The sequence below is a fragment of the Dendrobates tinctorius genome, unplaced genomic scaffold (assembly GCF_039654945.1).
Source record: "Dendrobates tinctorius isolate UK_male_01 unplaced genomic scaffold, ASM3965494v1 ptg000131l, whole genome shotgun sequence".
In the NCBI taxonomy this organism is placed as follows: domain Eukaryota; kingdom Metazoa; phylum Chordata; class Amphibia; order Anura; family Dendrobatidae; genus Dendrobates; species Dendrobates tinctorius.
Window position 1 is genome coordinate 2,142,848 of NW_027361799.1, and position 20,849 is coordinate 2,163,696.

The 20,849-nt window shown below is 44.0% G+C and overlaps 1 long non-coding RNA gene and 2 pseudogenes across 1 annotated transcript in view; 1 reads left to right on the forward strand and 2 right to left on the reverse strand.

Moving 5' to 3' along the window:
* The window catches only part of LOC141047986 (uncharacterized), a 308,665-nt gene that overhangs the window by 239,859 nt on the left and 47,957 nt on the right, over positions 1-20,849 (reverse strand). The gene's annotated exons all lie outside the window — the stretch shown is intronic.
* On the forward strand, positions 11,478-13,070 carry LOC141048022 (guanine nucleotide-binding protein G(q) subunit alpha-like; annotated as a pseudogene).
* On the reverse strand, positions 17,079-19,792 carry LOC141048023 (bifunctional phosphoribosylaminoimidazole carboxylase/phosphoribosylaminoimidazole succinocarboxamide synthetase pseudogene; annotated as a pseudogene).

Here is a 20,849-nt window from a genome sequence, read left to right on the forward strand (position 1 = left end):
GACATCTCTTGTTGCTTCCCAAGTGGATCCATAACCTCCCTTTTGTTAGTTTAAACGGGGTTTTGTGTCATGACTTATATGGGGAGTTGTGTCCTGTGGTACCAAAACATCTACAGGTTGAGTTCACAAGATATAATCATGAAAGTTTGGGTCTTTTAGGCCAAAAGAAAAGGTTAGGCATTCTCAGAATTTTTACTGGAAAAAGATGGAAGAGACTATATAAAGTATTGTTCAATCATGTCTCATTTGTGCTCAAATGAATCCAAGACCAAAAGGACAAACCTCCACTACTCCAAATTGCACCTGCAGATGATCCATGGTCTATGTTACAGATTGATCTGTTACCATCAGGTAAAAATGGTCTCAGGTATGCATTGGTTGTAGTAGATGTTATTTCTAAATGGGTTGTATTTTACCTGTCAGGAAAGATGATGCTTTGTATACAGCTAGTGCATTATTTAATCATGTCTTTTGTACTTGGTAGATCCCAAGAATGATCACCTCTTATTGAGGAAGTCACTTTACAGGAAAAGTCATGCAAGCAGTTTGTACTATTCTAGGGGTACAACAGTTTAATGTACCTTACCATCCACTGTCCGCTGGTATTGTGGAAACGATGAAAAGAATAATAACATCCAGAATTGCTAAGATGTTCTTGGACAAAGGAGATACTTGGGTTGATGAGTGTGAGGAATGACTTCTTCCACAACTCAATTTCCTCCTTTCAAACTAATGACAGGAAGAAAAATGCAATTTTTCCACATGAACCATTTTTGTCCACACCTCAAACAGATGCTGTTGCAAGGCCCAAATGGTTGCAGTAGTTGCAGGAAAGCTTGAAAGCCATACTTCCACATGCTGCATCAAGAACGCAGAGAATGGAGACACCATATGAATCTCCATTCAAGAAAAGGGCTCTAGTGAGGATTAAACTGTCAGGAAGAATGGACCTTGGGAAAGTAACTGGGAAGGTCCCTTTGAGATTATTGAAACCATGGGACAAGTTATGATTCTTGTTCAACAGCATCTAATGTGGTTATTGTCTATGGGTAATTTTAAAGTGTGGGTACGTGTTGATCAATGCAAGTTGTATATTGCAGAATGATACTGCATTTATTTTAGGAAGAAATGGATTCCAATAAGAGCTGGAATATGACACATCCTGTCTTTGATGGATTTGATTCAACACCAATCCTACAGGAGAAGACTTCTCAGGAAAAGCTATTTGATGGGAATCACATTTCTGTTACTCTATACTATTTCAACTGATCTATGCAGAAGATCTTTTACATCATGGAATAAATACTAGTGAAGTGAATGAACCTTTCCAAAAACTCTACATTCACAAAGTCCAAGAGGATCTAGTCTACAATACCTAATAGATGAAGACATACCAGACAATTCAGCAGATATTACTGGAAACATTTGCATGGGTTATGGTGTAAAATGCTGTATTGTGCTACACTTAATTCACAACACTGACATAATATTACATGCTACCACAGGACCCAAGACTAAGTTCACACAGTTACAAGAGATTACATGCACAATAATAAGACAGGCACATGGGAATGCCGTCCTACAGATGTGTTTTACTGGAATATAGAAATAAGAGATTAAGAGGAATCTGTGTGGCCACGTGATATTACAAATGTGATCACAAAAGGGAAAGTTGCAACACCCAAAACAGATGTGGTTAAGGACATAATTTTGGGAAAATTTTGGATTCTTCATTACTTTCCATTACAGAAGGAGATGAAGATTGGGTAAAAACATGGAACTACCAGATAACCAGTAGCTGTAGTGTGGCGCCCCTGAGGCTCAGTCGCCACAGAGGTACTGCACCTTCTCCTAAGGTGTAGTGCCCCACCATCCAGGTAAGGTGGGAACTCCTTTCCACAGTCCAACTCACAACAGGGTAGTTATGCACAACCACATTGCGGCTCAGTGCTTAGAGAGTAGCAGGGCACCTCTGGTGGTTCCCTGCATGTAACACTGGATGTGCTGGGAGGTGGGTGGAGTTAAGATGCATAAAAGTGGGAAAGTGTAGGATTAAAGGTTCAGTCTGACAGAGGGTCAGCGAGGAAGGAAGCCAATCGGGAGGAGTGGGGATCCCTGGAAGAAGGGATGGAGGAAGGAGTGCTGCAGCTGCCTCAGTGATCTGAGCCAGCTGGCACGGGAAAGAAACAGAAGGAGAAAGACGTAGAGCTGCAACCTAAGCTTCCATAAGAGAAAGATCAGTGCGGAACGAAGGAGTAGGAGAACAGAGAGGAGACGTGGGTTGGAAGAGGAACCCTGCCTAAAGGTTCTCAGCGCAAGACCGGGGCCCAGTCCCCGAGGTTGTATGGACACTTATGGTTCTGCAGCAGACACCAGTGGAGTAGTTGGCTGTAAATGCACTACTCCCATCTAAGACTTGGGGCACAACAGCAACTGAATAGAGAGCCAGGACTCTGGATAAAGGAGTCCCCGATAGAGGCTACAGCTGTCTGCCATACGAGTAGATTTGTTATGAACATCTGACAGGAGGAACGTCAGAGTACCACAGTACTGGAAATCACCACACTTAAAGGCGCTATAGAGGAGTCGTTCAGGAAAGGAACATGTTGGCAGAGTGTTGGAGAGGAGCTTTCTATCTGGCCTGGAGGTTGGCCGCATCTGACCCGGAGGACACGGCCCGGAGGCAGGCATCCTTGTTTACCACGGACCGAGTTAAGTCTTGGAACTACAAGCCTCTGTGTCCTCCATTTATTCTTGCACCAAGCCGCTCAGCACCACTACATCTGGGCACCATCCTTTAAACTGCCCTGGGACATCAGCCCTGCCTGTGGAGGGCTATACCATCACTGCTGCTTCCCACCATCTGTCCCAGTGGATCTGTCTGCAGCGTCGGCTTAACACCTCCATTGCCGAGCACAACAGGTGGTGTCACGAACTATTCCATGTCACTAACTTCATATACCGCCATTGACATGGGCACCCAGGGCCACGGTCTGGGTCAATGCAGCTGTGACATGTTCCCCTGACACCGGCCCAGTACAGAGTACCATGCAGCCCTGGGAAGGTGACCCAGTAGCTTTTATAGTAACAAGTACTAAGGCTACAGAAGTAAGGATTACGCCACATTTTTGTACTTATTCAGATGTAGTGATACCAAATTGGCTAATTCTTTTTCCTATTGGGTAAAATTTGGAGATTCAAATAAAATTGTAATAAATCTTGAATAATCTTTGCAGTTAGAAGGTGTATGATGACCTCTGATGCTGCAGACATGCCAGCTCAAGACGATGGTGATGCCAGATGCTGTGCTTTAGCCTTCAGAGATGTGGACAACACAGAAAACCCTATTGACCTGTGCAGTTTTGACTTCTGTAAAGAGCTTGGTGAGGGAGGATTTGGACAAGTGTTGATTTATCCTCAGTGTTCCCCAATGTATTTTGCACCAGATACACTGGAGGGACATACATATTTATTGTAGTGATCCATTACACAGATTCATATAATATATGGAAGTTTGTGCTGATCTGTTGTGATTTTTTCCTCAGGTCATCTTGGCATCACACCCAGTCAGTGAGGAACTTGTGACTGTAAAAATAATAGCAAAGAATAAATGTAAAGAGGAAAAGGTGTACAGTGAATTAGAAATCCTGAAAATGGCCACCGGGTGCTGTTATTTGATCTGTCCTTGGTCCGAGTGGACATTAGAAATACACCAGAAGCTTTTCAGTGATCTGTGTGCGTGGCATCTGCCATTTACCATTTGCTCCTGCGTTTGCTTCTAAAATGTTGCTAAAAGTCTCTTCAGAAGGGGGCTAGAACTCTCGTGCCACCTATAGGAAGGAGCAATCCTAATGGTCAATGTGCTACTCTCTATAGGTGGCGCTAGAGTTCTTGTTCTTACTCTCTGAAGAGACAACTTGCACATTTTCCCAAGGAGCATTGCAGCTTTAAAGTCTCCTCATATCGGCATGCTTACCATGTCACTCTCTGCTAGGAAAGACGTTACCCCTGGGATCCCCTTCTAAAATGTTCAGTGTTTTCACTTGTTTTTTTCTGCTGCCAAGTATGAGCGTTTATGCATCTAACATAGTAATGCCTGCTGTGGGCACTTGCTAGTTAAGTAATTATTCAAAACAAATTAGTCCTTTCATCCTAGAAAACTTCTGATACATTCAGATCTGGCTTGGGGAGCGCATGTGTGCACACAAATTTATTTCTAAGTGCAATATTTTCAGAGTGTCTTGCCGGTTAAACATGGCATGTGGACAGGGCAGGAGACAGGCAAGGCTGGCCAGATTTTTAAACAAAAAAGCTTCTTGTTAAATTGCACACCACTTAGCTGCTGCTTTCTTTTGCCTCTACTGCCCCTTTACACATTCTGTATACTCCACATCAGCCCCTCCATTCCCCCTCTCCCATGTACAGCACAGAGGCTGACATTTCACAGTCACTCCAATCCATCCAGTGCACAAAACCTAGACAAATCAAGCAACCTGTTCATGTCTCCCTCTGGTCACTGGTGACATCTGATCTAACCCTTGACCCCCTTCCACCATTATAAATAAAAACTCACCCTGCAGCACAGATATCCTGACGATCTTATAAACATTCAGTGCTCACCTTCTCTCTTAATGGTGCCCTCTGGAACTCACAGTCAACATGCAAACTCCTGCATATCCAAGATTTAAGTTAAACAATTTGGTTTAAGTGGTAAATTAGGTATAAACATGTGATAATGATTTTAACTGACCATAGAGCAGAGAGGTTTATCTGTAGGTCATTGGCAAATCCAGATGTTTTTTAGCAACATAAGCTGTAAAAAGTTTCCACACATCTAGAAGCAAAGTTATCCAATCACCATGATCATACATATAGAAGATGCCCATCTTTTCCCAGAAAGATATGAATTTGGAAAGGTTGGGAAAAATGGGTGTTGACCAAATAAGTGGTGAGTTGATAGCTATTGATAGTGTATGGTCATTCATTCTTAGCAAATTCAGCTGGCTCTGACAGTGGTCTGGAGACAAATACCAATGCATGGGGCCAATTTTATTATTCCATAAAAATACCTATAGGTTGCACCATCTATTGTGCACCAAAAAGCAAATACCAAAAGACAAATTGATGAAGTTGGGCCTCCCAATACCTTATCACTGGACATAAGTAGTTGCCCTATTAATCTCTCAGTGGCTCTCAGAATACACATTATTGTGATTGCCATGTGGCAATCACAGCAACAGTTTTATTCACTATAGCAGCCACTGTCCCAACAGTAACATCTGATCTGTTTCCTGTAGGTTGTAATTCCCAAGGATGCAGTCAACAGGTGTGCATTACAGATCTCTTTGGCTCACGACTATTTACATGGTAGAGGGTTTATGCACAGTGACCTGAAGCCAGACAATGGACAAAGGTAGTCATAAAATCAAGCTGAGTGCCTTTGCTTTGACCCAACTTGTAGGAAGCTGTTGTCCATGTCACATTATCCTGTACATGAATACAGAGGACTAAGACATTCTTCAATCTTGAGCCCTACTATAGATAATTGTTCATGGGGAGGGGTCTTTGTTGCTTTGACTGGATATTTCCATTGGCTTAAAGCAATGGAAACTGACAATGTACCGAGTATACATCAACTGGAAGCAATGTCCAGACTGTACTCCACCTGCTCATTGGGAGAGGTTAAGAGAAGCCATAAACATGTAAGGCCAGGTCTTCTATCCATGATCCTGTTGTAGTCATCCAGTTTTGTCTTCAATTATCTCAATTTTCCCTGGAAAGTAAATGTCTTGGACCATGGCATCAACTTGGCAGTTAAGGTAAAGGAATTTGTAAAAGAATTTGGAGAACAAATAGCTTGAGCTTTTTTGCAACTTGCTGTACAGATTACTTTAGTGAGAATATCAGGTCTTACGTCAGCGTTTTTTCACAATATGTTTTCTGTTGTACATTATCTTGATTGGATATCCCAAGTTTGGCATTTTACCATTATCACCTCTGGGCTTGTTCTTTATAGTTTATGGAACAGCTTGAGTGTATGATCATGTGTTGCTTTCTGGGTTCTGTATTAAGTCTTGAGACAGAAGCCTGAAAGCCAATCATACTCATTCATACAGAAATCACACTGCTCTCTTGGATATAATGTGAAAATTCTAAGTCTTCATGGAGGGACATGGTGCCCCGATGGTTCTAACCAGATCCTGGTGATGGAACCTTCTGAGAAGTCCATGATTATGGAAACAGAAGCAGCTTTAACAAGCTAGTATTGCATGAAACCTGTATTTTTTAATCTGAAAGTTTTGCAGAGAATTGACAATCCACAGAAGACTCCAATACTAAGGAGGTCTGTCCACAAGTTCATACAAATATATGACTTGTTCTGCCATCTTACTTAATACTGTAAGCATCATTGACCTGTTCAAAGGATCCTTTTATGCCAAGTTAACATGTGCAATATTCAGCCATTTGAAACAAGTATTCAGTTTAATGTATCCATAAGAAATAGAAGAAATTAAAAAGGATATGGTTGCATTTTAATCTAGCTTTTCAAGAAATCTACATTATACCTGCTTCTTTCTACTCGCTCTCCCAGCAACCTGTGACACTAGTCTACGTTTCATAGGCTTACTTTGGGATTCTTTTGCAATGACCACATGAGTCCAGAAAGGAGACCAGGAAATGCCATTGACAAACATGGATCCACTCAGCTTCCAGGATGACATGAGAAGGGTACACCACCATGTTTCAGGAGAATCATCTGCACCCAGAGAATTCTTGACGTGTTGATGTCAATTGCCAGTTTAGATGACATGATGTGACAAATATCACTATGGACCTAGCAACAGGTCATCCACACAGACCAAACTCCTTTTCTTTACTCCGCCCTGTTCAAGGGATCTTAAAAAGGACCACAATCTGAATAGTGGTCTTACCTAGCGGACCCGAGCGGCCAAGTCAGCTCCTCCCACTTGCAGACTACATGCCTTTCATGGACTCTGTCCCTGGGATGGTCTGAAAAGCATGTAAGGAACACAAAGAGCAGGGTCATTTTTCTCAATTTAAGTTGTCAAGGAGGCCACAGCTCAATCCAGTTGCAGACCACCCTTTCTCCAGACTCTGCACTCTCCCCATAATGACCATTCAGGCTTGTAAATGGAAGCAGAACATTCAAAGAGGAACACTCAAGCCACAGACATCTGTAACATCTGACTCCTCTTCCTGTCCCAAGTGGGACTTTCCAGCTGAGCCTCAGTATTTGGCTAGTTACAGCTTCCCTCCCTCCAGATAGTTGGGGTCTTCCCTGACAATGAAGACCCTTGAAATGGGTTGCAAGTCTACATAATGGAACCAAAATATTATAGAGTTGTTTTGTTGCTTAACCATTTCAGGCAATATACCTACTAATATCCCATTATCACCAATAGGAATCCACAGAACATTGCAGGTTAAATTGTAAAAATATATTTCATCTAAATGTTAGAGCAAATAGTAAATCTAACCATAGTTTATTCTGCAGCAGAAAATCCAAATCATCCAGTGTCATTAGTAACAGCCTTCAGTATAAAAAACAAGGAGACTTGGAGGTGATTTGGCCCCACAGATCCTTGACCTCAATGTCAGTCTGTGTGATCACATGGAGACAGGATTTGCCCAAGCCTCATACACTGAAGATCTGCAGGTAGTTTTCCAAGATGTTTGGAAATACCTGCCTGACAAATGCCTTTAAAAACTGTGCAAGCGACAAGTACCTAGAACTGGTGATGGCAGAGTTTGGTCCCCAAATACTGATGCAATTAAGATTTCTCTTTTGTTCATTCATTTTTATAAAAGTGGATAAGAAATCATGAACACCAGTGTTTCTGGAGGCATTTTTCCCCCACAACACCTGAAGCCCAGGGTGGTGAAACGTGTCAAGGTGCTTGTCAGCTCCCCATCTTGTGTCTCTGGTGTCCATTACTACTGGCTGGAGGCTGGAGCACACAGCAGCGGCAATGTTTGTTCCCAGATGTTCCCAGAGAGTGAATGGCAGCAGCACTGGCAATGTTTGCTCCCAGTCCCAGATAGAGTGAGTGGGGTGGGAGTGTTGTAATACATCTCTGCCTCTGGTCTTAGCTGGACATTATAAATTATAGATTTGACTGGACTGTACATTGTATATTATAGATCTACTACCTGAGCATTATATATTATAGATAGTCTGTCCCTGGACATATATTGGAAAACTCCCTGGACATTATAAAATATTTTCTGGCGTACATGATGATTTTTTAACCCCTGAAAATCTTAAACGCTAGGGGTCGTCTTGTATGCCAGAAGTTCTCTTATAGGGCAGGTGCGGAGCAATATGCAGTCAGTGTATGGTGGTGGGAAGATGGGGGAGGGAGTGGTCCCGATTACAAGGTGAGGGGGCGCCTCACCAGGAAAGTGCAAGTATCCCCATTGTCTCATTATGGCAGCGGTGCTCTGTGCAGCTCTCTGCTAGGGTGGTGGCTCTGTAGCAAAGGGGGCTTCGCTGGCATATTGTCAGAGCCCGGAGGCCCCTGAAGCTCCACTGGCGTGATGCAGTGGTCTCCAGGATAATGGCCACTGGGGCGGTGCATGCTCAGATTTAGATCTTGCCCCGAGATCTCGGGAGACTAGATTTGAATCTGAGCATGCGCCATCCCCAGGCAAATCCACAACGTGTGCATATACCCTTATTGTAAAATCTGACACTGACCATACAACAATGACAGATACCATTTTTTCAACTATGTTTTTAAACATGGACGTATGAGTAAGGCCTTAGTCAGAGACTGGGCAGTAATAGAATAAAATCAATATAGTAATCCTACAATGTCTGCTGGACATGTTATGGGGAGAGTTTATAGTTCAGTTAGTACATAGACACCAGACTTGTTGTTAACCAGTCAATATTTTGTCCACAACACTGCAGTGTCAAAAGAGGAAGACAGCGAGACAGGCAGCAACATCACATCAGAGAGCTCTTGACCTCGAGACAGAAGATCCTCAGATCCTGGTATTGTGACGTAAGAATAATACCAATGAAAAAATAATGTTCTTATTAAAAACGGAACCTGTCGCCTCGTTTTGTCGCTATAAGATGTGTCCACTGCCTTTAGGGGCTTATCTACAGCATTCTGTAAAGCTGTAGATACAAAGAACAAGTTATATTATACTCACCCGGGGCGGTCTCGTCTGATGGGTGTTGCAGGTCTAGGTCCAGCGCCTCCCATCTACATGCGATGTTGTTTTCCTCCTTGCTTTGTGCTGCGCTCTTGTGCTGGCGTACTGATCTTCCCTGTTGAGGGCAGAGCAAAGTACTGTAGTGCACAGGAGCTGGTAAAGGTCAGAGAGGCCAAGCACCTGCACACTGCAGGACTGTAATAATGTGCAGGTACTGATGTCACCACGGATCAGAGACAGACCAATGGTTAAAGGGTTTATTTACAGGGGATTAATTCTCCATGCAGGGAGGAGCAGCTTGCCACTGCAGTCACCAGGACTACACACAGTCACTGTCTCTGCACTGTCAGGGGCAAAATCTCCTCTGGTCATGAAGGCTCCAGAGTCCACATACTCAACTACAGCTCTCACCATTGCTCTTCTCTCAGCCTCAGTGCTCTGACAGGGAGTCCTCTCTCTGGGAGTGTGGTGCTGCAAGCTGCTTTCCCCCTGGCACGTTCTGCTTTCATGCCCTCTGCCTGCACACCTTCCGGTCCAGTCCCTCTTCCTGTTCCTCTAACCATAGCAGTTACATGGGCCAGTATGTCTAGGAAAGAAAGTCTTCCCCCTGGCAAACCTGCTATCTGGCCACATGGTTCTGGGTAAGGAGCAGTGAAGGAAACCTCCTTTGGGCTCTTCTTACTCTGCCCTCAACAGTGCAGATCAGTACACCTGCGCAGGAGCATGACAAATCAAGGAAAATGACATCGCATGAAGATGGGAGGTGCCGGACCTGCGCACCCATCGGACCAGGACCGCCCCTGGGTGAGTATAATAAAACATGTTTTTCTTATCTTTCAGGTCAGATCCGGGGCTTATCAAGAGCATTCTAGAATGCTGTAGATAAGCAATGTGTTGTAGTGACCACTGTGTCCGCTAGGGGGCGCTGTGTGGGTGTCCCAGGACGGGCCTACAGTCATATCCATTGTGGTAATGGGTATAGGATGCTGAAGGATTGTTATGCATCTTAAGGTGGGTGGCCTTGAGATAAAGGCTTGCTTATGTGCTGGTTAGCAGAGCTGATCTGTCATTCCAAGGTGTCAGGGAGAAGTGTTGTGAGTTCATTCTCTGGTTCACCATTTGTGAGTTCTCCTTCCAGACTCCCTCTGGTGGTAACAAGAGGTAGTGAGGCTTATTTAATCAGTGGAGATCTGCCACCTGAGAATGAGGATGACGATTGGACCACTGGAGTCTCAGATTTTATTTAAGACAGCCGACACCCTATTCAGTTGCGGGTGATTCCTTCTGCTTGTCAGGTCTTGGTTCTCAGCTCTGTTCCAGTCAGCTCAAGCTATGTTTCTCTGTTAATGTTCACACTTGATTTTGATGGTTTATTCAGTTTGTGGTCAGCCAGCCCCGGTTTGGGCTGTGCTGAATTTCCACTCTTATTTATCTTTATTTGCCAATTCGCTTTTTGTCCCTCATTAGAATGGCCTCTTTTTGCTCTGTCTCAGAATATTTCAGAGTGCTGATATAGTGGGAGAAGTCTAGTGACTTCAGGGTTAATTTTGCTATCAGAAGTATTGGACATTATTTTTGTAGGGTTTTTTTGCAGATTGCAGACAGTGTCTTTCCTTTCCTCTCCTTTCTAGTTAGTTTGGGCCCCATCACTTGCTCAGCCTATTTTCCTGCCTGTGTTGGTGTTTTCATCTTGTTTCACCGTCAATACATGTGGGGGCTGTCTAATCCTTTGGGGTCTGCTCTGGGGCAGTTAGTTTTCCCTTTTCTTGCTTTAGGCTTTAGTCCTCCGGCCATGCCGAGGCGTCTAGGTTTATCGTAGGCACGCTGCACAGCTGCTGCTAGTTGTGTGGTAGGATCAGGGATCTGCAATCTGCATAGTTACCAACCTCTCTGGCTTTTCTGGGCTTAGCTTGGTTTCTTTTTTTCTCCTCAGTGACCCATTCATAACAGAGAAGCCTTCAGATGATTGATGAGATGGGCGGGATCAATCATGTACAAATCCACCCAGGGGTGTGTCTAAGAGTGTCACAAAGTATATGTGCATGAATGCTTGAAGGACCTGTGATGAGTTCATAGCCATGTGACCCGCTGGGTGTGGCTATGGACCATATACGGTAACCAGAGTAGGTCACATGGGAGAGAGCATGGATCTGATTGAGCCATGTGGAAGGTCCCAGCAGGCCTAGGTGGAGGAAGGTTTGCTACCTTCCTAAAGACCACGTGGTGAGGCTGCTGACCCGGTGAGGCCTGGGTTTATTGGCTGTATGCGAGGAGGGATAAGCCTCCTGTGTTTGCTGAAGCTCCAGGACTGAGCCTGAAACAATGGACACTTATACTTGCTTTCGCCTGAGCTAAAGGCTATTCCTTATGTTATGTGCTGGGTTATGGAGCAATAAACCCTATGAACTTTTAAAGGAGCGTGCCTCCTGATTGACTCTGGTGGCTCCTGAGCAAGTTAAATCCCTACAGCACCGAAAGGCAGTGGCCACAGCTAATAGTGGCAAAACGAGGTGACAGGTTCCTTTTTACTCCACATGCTTTAAATGCATCACTGTCCCCATTTGGGCACACAATCTAAATATCCTATTAGTAGGTCTTTGTGTGGGTTTCCTATCACACTCCAAACACAGAGAACAAACTCTGCACAGCTGTTATCCTCTGTGGGATTTGAACCCCAATCCTATAAAGTTGTTGCGCTGATCACTGAGCGCCTATATACAGTGGTAAGCACTAAGCCACCGTTACAGTGCTAGCCATAGAGCCACTGTGCTACCGTAATACCTATACAAGAATATTTTTGCTGGCAGCATTGTGTATTAGCTCTGTGGACATCATATGCACTAAACATCTGTTTAATTGATTTGAGGAATATTGATATCCTATCCTTACAATAGGCAATCAATATTGACATCACTGATCAGTTGACTGAAGGGGTTGTATAGTTTCATGGAATAAGCACTGCTATTTTACCATGCTTATACACTATGTTCCAATGTACTTATTTTAAGGGATCTCCCGTCTCATCTGTCTGCCTCCCCCCAATCTGCACAGCAATCCCCCTTCTTACAAGGAGAAGCAGGTCTGTGACTTGCAGGGTGGGGGGGGGGGGGGGGGTCTGTCTCTTTCCAGCACCACTAGCAGTTAGCAGACATGACTCTGGAGTCCATCATGGTGTTCTGCCTCAGCGAGGAGGCCAAGGAAGCTTGGAGGAACAGTGACGAGACAGGCAGCTCCACCAAGACAAGAGGGACACCCGCCGGGAGCAGGAAAGGATTATCCATGGATCTGGCTACTCTGATGAATAGGGGCTTCACTAAGCTTGTGTACCAGAACATTTTCACTGCAATGCAAGCTATGATTTGGGCAAGGGAGACCCTTAAAATTCCATACAAGTATCAACACAACAAGGGCCATGCATTGTTATTTCAGGAAGTTGATATTGAGAAGGTGTGCTCATTTGAGATCCCTTATGTAGATGCAGTGAAATATTTATGTAATGACCCTGGCATACAAGAAGGCTATGATAGGAGATGGGATCATCAACTGATTCCACAAATTATTATCCAAATGACCTGGACTGTATTGCAGATCATGATATCTACCTTCAACAACTTGTGCTCTGAGTAAGAGTGCCCACAAGAGGAATCATCAAATATCCATTTGATTTACAAAGTGTCATCTTCAGAATGGTGGACGTAGGAGGGCAGCAATGAGAAGGAAGAAGTGGATACACCTCCATAATGTTTCTTGCAGTTCTTAGTGAATATGATCAGGTGCTCATGGAGTATGATAATGAGAACCGGATGGAAGAGCGCCAAGCACCATTTAGGATGATTATCACATATCCGTGGTTTCAGAATTCTTCACTCATCCTATCCTTATAATAGGCTACCAATATTGACATCAGCATTGATCAGTTGACTGGAGTTGTAGCGCTTCATGGAATAAGGACTGCTATTTTACCATACTTATACACTATGTTCCAATGTATTTATTTAAAGGCAGTCTGCAGGATTGAACCCCCTCCAAGCATTATATATGTTAATGTGTGGCGCACCTGAGGCTTCAGTCGCCACAGAGGTACTGCACCTTCTCCTAAGGTGTAGTGCCCCACCATCCAGGTAGGCTGGGAACTCCTTTCTGCATTCCAACACCTGCACCCCACACACAGGATAGTTCAGCAGGGACCCATCCATGCTTTATGCTGGATTGGTCAAAGGGTGCCTTTTGTGGTCCCTGGCTTCATAACACGAGAGGTGCTAGGGAGGCGGGTGGAGTTAGATATAAAAAAAAAAAAAAAAGAGTGGGAAGAGTGAAAGTTAGTGGTTAGTTGGTTAGAGGAGAGAGAAGATGGGTGTCTGAGGGACATGCTGCAGCAGGTCACAGTGATCTGGGCTGCTGGCACAAGAAATACCAGAGAAAGAGACTGATCTGGTTGATAACCTAACCTTCCATAAGAGAGAGAGAACAGATCGGAACGAAGGAGAACAGAAGAACGGTGGGAAGCAGGTTGAGAAAGAACACTTCCAGTCCAGAGAGCACAGAGGCCGGGGCCCGGTCCCCGAGGTTAATTGGATCTTTATGTCCGGCAACAGACACCAGAGGAGTAGTGAGCCGTTAACGCCTTGCTCCCATCATAGACTTGGGACACAACAGCAACTGAATAGAGAGCCGGGACGCAGTGAGGAGTCCCCAAAGCAGGCTACAGCTGTCTGTCATACAAGTAAAGACTAGGAACACCTAGAGAGGCATTCCAGGGTAACTAAGTACTGGAGTGCTACGCAACTAAAGGCGCATTGGAGGAGTCGTTCAGTAAGGTACATGTTGGCAGAGTGTGGAAGGGAGAATCCTATCCTGCCTGGAGGTTGGCTGGAGCCCTGACCTGGAGAACACAGTACGGAGGCAGGCAGTTGTGTGAACTGCAAACAGTGAGTAAAGCTTTGGAACCGTATACTCTGGTGTCCTCCAGTTATTCCCACACCACTACACCTGGGTACCAGCATCCATACCATTCTGTGCCTCTCCTCATCCAATGCACCTACACTGCCCTGGGACTACAGCTCCACCTGTGGGGAGCTTTACCATCTCTGCTGCACCACACCATCAGTCCCAGCGGATCTGTATGCAGCGCTGGCTTACCATCTTACTTGCCAAACACCACGGGTGGTGTCATGAACTATTCATATAAACTTTACCACCATTAACATCACCACCATTGATATTGGGTGCCCAGGGCCATGGACCGGGTAACCACTGCTGTGACATTCCCGCCTTGACACCGGCCCGGTACAGAGTACCACGCTGCCCTGGGTGTGCGAGGGCGACCCACATGTAGCTCTTTTAAAGACAAACTCAGTTAACACCTTTGTATGGTCAGCCCCTTTCTCCCTTTATTCAGTAATCAGCATTTCATTTGATATATAAATTATGCCTAACGACTGTGGTGGATCTTAACCTTCTATCACTCAAGCTCTATTTCCCACAGAGTGCTACCTGCTTTTGCTTCACTGACAGCCTCTATGATGTGTTTCATTCTGGAAAATAGAGCTGCAAGTTGATCAGGAAGAGGTGGCACCGAGCGGATATAGAGCTAGAGCAACAAATCTACTCATTTGAATATGTATGCAAACCGTTCTCAGATGAATAGACTGAACGTGTAAAGATATTGCTGGAAGTATCTTTGAAAGAGCTACATGGGCATACACATAGATCCGGCCTCATTCATTACCTAGCAGCTTTTTTTTTTCAGTTGCTACAAGTACCGCATTTGCTGGATCACGGCAAAACCCCAAGTGTCGCACATGTCTGCAAGTCCCATAGGGAATGAATGAGGCTGAATGCAGTGCTGCCACAAGTGATCTGTTACATGGCAAATGTAGAAAAGCTACCAGATCTGCTGCATAATGCAAAAATCGCTGATTTGACAGTAGCCCAAGTCACTGACGACAGGGTCTGCATTACTCATGCTCACCAATGGGGGAGGCAGCACTAAATGTGCCTAGGGCAGCACAAACAATACAGCCCTGGCAGGAAGATGTGTGTAAGGGTAAATCAATTTACTTTGTTCTATGTTCAGCTAAGCAAATCCTTAACAAAATGTTTATTCAATAGCTATTGGAAACATACCTCAAATTTATCTGACCAACTCAGCTGAAGAATTCAAAGATGGATAACCATTTTTTGTGACGTTAAAAGGAAAACCCATTACACATTCTGGCAAGGACTTGAAAAAGCTCCATGAGAAGTGAATGAACAGTAGGAAACGTTGAAAAGACATGTCCAGCTTCTAGGTGCAGTTACTAATTTATTGCCGTTTCAATACATAATCCAGTATATCACAGCAAACAGACGCCTCTTGCCAGCCTGTGTGTTTTGACTCTTATGAAGTCTTAGTCCAAGAGGCAAAATGCATAGGACGGCAGTAGGGGTCTGTGTGTTGCACCATTGCATATATTGAAACAGCAAATGCTCAACTGCACCAAGAAGCTGGACCTGACTTTTCCACTTACAATTGTACACCAAGAGGTAGCGATTGCCTGTGCTTCTGGTCAGGATGGTCTGAATTGGGAATTGAGGATTAGTACTGAGGACAATGACATGTGGCTTGAATAGTAGGAATTGTGTGCTTACTTGTGTGGTAGTCACTAGCACCAACGTATTTTCTCTCTAGATTTCATCAACCTTTGGTGAGTGCAAAAGAGGCAAGAGCGATTTTACCAAATGGCACAAGAAAACCTTTGAAGATCGAGAACTTGCTGAAACTTACATCAACCATACCCATCAGCAAGAAGGAATTTCCCATCTGAAGTTGAATATTGGGAGAAAGAGGAGAAAGCACAAAATAAGTCTCACCTCCAGGCATAGGCAGCCCTGCCACCCATTTTTATAGGAGTGGAGATAAGCAATGATGCATTATGGAAGATGTTTATTCAATTAGTTTTAGTTATCACTACCATTGAGAGTGTAAGTTAACTAACTTGTCTGTCTAGTTCCACAGATCTACAGCGATTAAGAGGAGAAAGCCAGAAGAAAGAAGACCAAGAAGAAGATGAAGTGGAAGAAGGAATCAATCCAGGAGAGCAACTTGATAAAGATGATTCAAGAAGCTTCTTGAACACTACCCAATTAGAGTAAAAGAGCCCTTCTCATCATTAACCATGGAGGTGAGCACAGAACAGAATTTGAAATTCAGAATTATACTTCATGCAGCACTATGGGAACACCCCCCATCTTCTACTAATGGCTGCACCATACACAAGAAGCATTTTCTACCATCTCCCTTTTGTCTCCACTTCCTCACGTGACATTTCCCAAGTGAATGCATTTGTCTTGGTTGAAAGCAATGCTAAATTTGAGAAAAACAACCAAAACACTAGTTGTGAACATAGTCCAAGTGGTGGAAGAACATTTCTGTTTTGGGTTATTTATTTTGTCTTCCATACAAATTACCATGAAAAGGATGTTCCTTAACATATTTCCCAGGAAAATCCATTTCAGTTTCATTTTTGTATGTTTTATTGTGTGCCTGTAAAAATGGCATAGGACTGACAGATTTGTTCATAGCTGTGACCTGGGAGTCTGAAATGCTTCCAGGGGTATTCCCCATGATGATACCATGTAATTTGAACACTGTTCCTAATGATATCAGATTTTTTTTAGGCCACAAAATCACCTGAGGGGGGTTGGGGTGGGAGGTCGTGGCACAAGTGCTTACTTTTCCCCCCATTTTCCCATAGACTTACATTGAGCTCATTACACGGGTTTATCGGGTATTCCAATTTGCTGGATCCAACCAATGAGTACCCGAGCTTTTTAGAGCTCGCCCATCACCAGGGCATATCTGAATACCATTAGCGGTTTCCAAATAGCTGCATCGGAAACCTGGAGAGCTCCTATTTATCAGTGGTTAGTCGCCGCAGCTGCATGTGTTGCGGCTGTGTGACAGTCACATCACATGCCTGGAGAGACCAACACAAACAGGCAGTCTCATCAGGTCCTTTGTGTTCAGACATGTCCCTCAGTTCATGTGGGATGCCATAATTAGCACAGATTGCTTAATCTTTTCACAGTGGACTAGGTCAGAAATTTACCTCATCAACAATCCATTCTTGGCTATGACTAGGTCACCAGTAACTCCACTTTGTCTGCAACCCACTCAGCTTCTTTTGACTTTTCGTGGCAAGTCTGTTCATCCTTCTGCTGGGTCTGATCACCTGAGGGCCATAGATGCCAAGAGTCGTTATCAATCACATCAGCAAAGACCATTTCTTTTTTGGTCACATCCACACCAAACTCAATCTTCATATTCACTTGGGTGCAGTCTTGTGCTGACCATGTTTTTTCCAGAATTTCAAAGATGGCCACTGTGGAATGGTTCATGATATCCATGTCTGCCTGGCCAATCACAAGGCCAGCACAGTTTAGTTGCAATCAGCTGATCTTCAGACCATTGAGAGTCTTTATTGGCATCATCCTTGAAAGACAGCTATATGTTATGAATGAGTCACAGAGGAGGAAAAAACAAAAACAAGCCAAGCCACAGAAAACCAGAGAGTTTGGTAGCTTAGCGGGTTGCATCCCCCTCATCCTAGCCACACAACTAGCAGTAGCAGTGGAGCATACCTACGATGATCCTAGATGCCTCGTCACAGCCGGAGACCTAAATAAGCCTAATGCAAGAAAAGGGGAAATTTAAACTGCCCCAGAGCAGACCCTAAAACAAGAGACAGCCCCCAAACATGTATTGTCGGTAAGACAAGATGAAAACACAAACACAGATAGAAAAATAGGCTGAGCAAATGATGGGGCCCACACCAACTAGAAAGGACAGGAAAGGAAAGATGCTGTCTGCAATCACGCACAAAACCCTGCCAAAAAATGTCCAGCACTTTGATAACAAAAACCCTGAAGTCGCTAGACTTCAATTTCCTATATCAGCACTCTGGTCTTTTTGCTCTGTCTTCAGAATATACCAATCTGATCAGGGACAAAAAGCAAACTGGCATAAACAGACATAAGAATGGAAATTCAGCACAGCCCCAGCAGGGGCTGGCTGACCACAAAAACCTGAGTAAACCAGACCAAATCTCATGTGAAGAAATAGCAGAGCACACTTAGCTTGAGAACGCAGGAACAGAACTGGAAACCAGAACCTCAGGGCAGGAAAAAAAAATCACCAGCACAAAATTAGGGAGTCGGCTGACTTAAATCCAGTCAGAGACTCCTGATGTCCACTGTTATGAATGAGTCACCGAAGGAGGAAAAAAACAAAAATACAAGCTAAGTCCAGAAAACCGGAGAGGTTGGTAGCTATCAGATTGCAGACCCCTGATCCTATCCACAACAACTAACAGTAGCTGTGGGGGGTTCCTACGATGCCCTAGACCCCTCAATCACAGCCAGAGAACTAAACAGGCCTAAAGAAAGAAAGGGGAAATCTAAACTGCCCCACAGCAGACCCCAAAGCAATAGGCAGCCCCCAACATATAATGACGGTGAAGCAAGATGAAAACACTAACACAGATAGAAAGATAGGTTGAGCAAACGATGGGGCCCAAGCTAACTAAAAAGGACAGGATAGAAAAGCTGCTGTCTGCAATCCGTAAAAAACCCTACCAAAAAAATGTCCCAACCGTCTGATAGGAAAAAACAGGCCCTGAAGTCGCTAGGACTTCAAAAAGACTATCAGCACTCATGTAAATTCTGAAGACAGAGTAAAGAGACAAACTGATCAGAGACAAAAATGGAACTCAGCACACCCCTGACCAGGGATGGCTGAACTCCAAAAAACAAGGTAAACAAAACTAATAAGTTCAATAGCAGAGCAAAAGCTTATCTTTGGGAAGCAGGAATCAGACTGGTCTCCAAGAATCCAGCAGAGAAATCACCAGCAACTCAGAAGGGCGTCAGCTGCCTTACATCCAGTCAGAATTTCCTGTTACCCAGTCATCTACCAGATCAGGTGTTTGGTAATCAGCCTCACTACCTTCCTTCACCAGAAGAGGGAGTTCATCAGACAGACATCGACGGTGAAGGGGAAAATGAACTCACAACAGTCCACTCACAGTCCTCCTCCTCAGGTGGCAGGTCTCTGCCATTTAGAACAGCTTCATTACCTACTGCCACCACTAGAGGGAGCTCAAATGGAGAACTCACGACTCCTGTCAACACAGCCAGCTCCACCACCCTCACCAGAAGCCAGAGGTAAACCAGAAAATGAGTTCACATCAGCTATACTTTAGGAGGATAAAATGTATATCCTTCTGGTACCCCCAGGATTTCTATTCAGGAATGAACTGGTGGCTATTCTCTTGCACATCCACTCTATAGGGATCATCTCACAGAGTGGCAATGAACCAGATGCACAGTACTTAGCCACAAATGCTATCTTGATACCAGATTCTTGTAGCAGTTTGAATATGCAGCTGGTGGTCTTGTTGGAGATGGATGCTTTCCTCTCAATGTGGTCCTTCCTGGCTGCATTGCCCGCTGTGATCTGGTCCTTGGACTGCATGAGGACAAAGCCAGGGTAACTGAGGAGCTCATACAGCTAGTAAGTTTTACCTTCATGCAGCTTCTTGCCCAGTCTCAACTCATGTGTGTCCATGATCATCTATGTCTATGTTAATCTATTACACTGAAGGTCACTTGTCTGACCAAAACCTTTACTACTGTGTACTACTCCTGGAATAAATTGTCACCATAATACCAAGCTGAGTGCCATTTTTTACTAGATTATGTGCCAACTTGTTAACTCAGACTAAGGCCTCTTTCACACATCAGTATTTCATCAGTATTAGCATGCCAAAACCAGGAATGTCTCCAAAATAAGGAACAGGAGGAGTCAGTCTTTCAATTATATTTTTTTCTCGGTAAGTTCCATTCCTGGCTTTGGCATACAAACACTGATGCAAAATACTGACCAAACACTGACGTGTGAATGAGCCTTAACTTGGCAGTTGATGAAGAATTGGTAATAGATGCAGGACAGCCAACAGCTTTAATTTATGATAAAAACAGAACCTGAATCTTGAGACAGAAGTCTACGGTCCTGATTGTGTGATGCTTTATGCATGGATTAATCTTGCATCAGAAGTAGAAATTTTCTAAGACTCCTTGGAATTACAGCCATTATGGACATCCATGACATGTCACTGAATACTGCAATACTAAATCTTTCCAATGGGAGCACTGCAGAATAATGGAACACTAAGACCATGTGCACACAATGCATTTTCCAGAAGATCCACAGCGGATTTTACCGGACAGAAACGCTGCAAAGCCGCCAAGTGATTTACAGTACAATGTAAGGCTAAGTGCACACGATGATTTTCTTCCAACGGATTTTTTCCGCACAGATTTTAAGAAATCCACAGGTCAAATGACGTGCATTTTTTCTGCGGATTTCTTCCATTTTTATTGCGGTTTTCCACTGCAGATTTGGAGAATGGAGCAGGTGGAAAACTGCACAAAAGTAGTGACATGCTGTTTTCTTTGGACCGCAGAAAAAACGCAGCGTGTGCACAGTGGTTTTTTTTTTAAATTGATTTACATTGTACTGTAATCACTTCGCGGATCTGCCCGGTAAAATCTGCTGCTGATCCGCAGGTAAAATGCATCGTGTGCACATAGCCTAAATCAATGAAAAATAAATTTTATTTCTA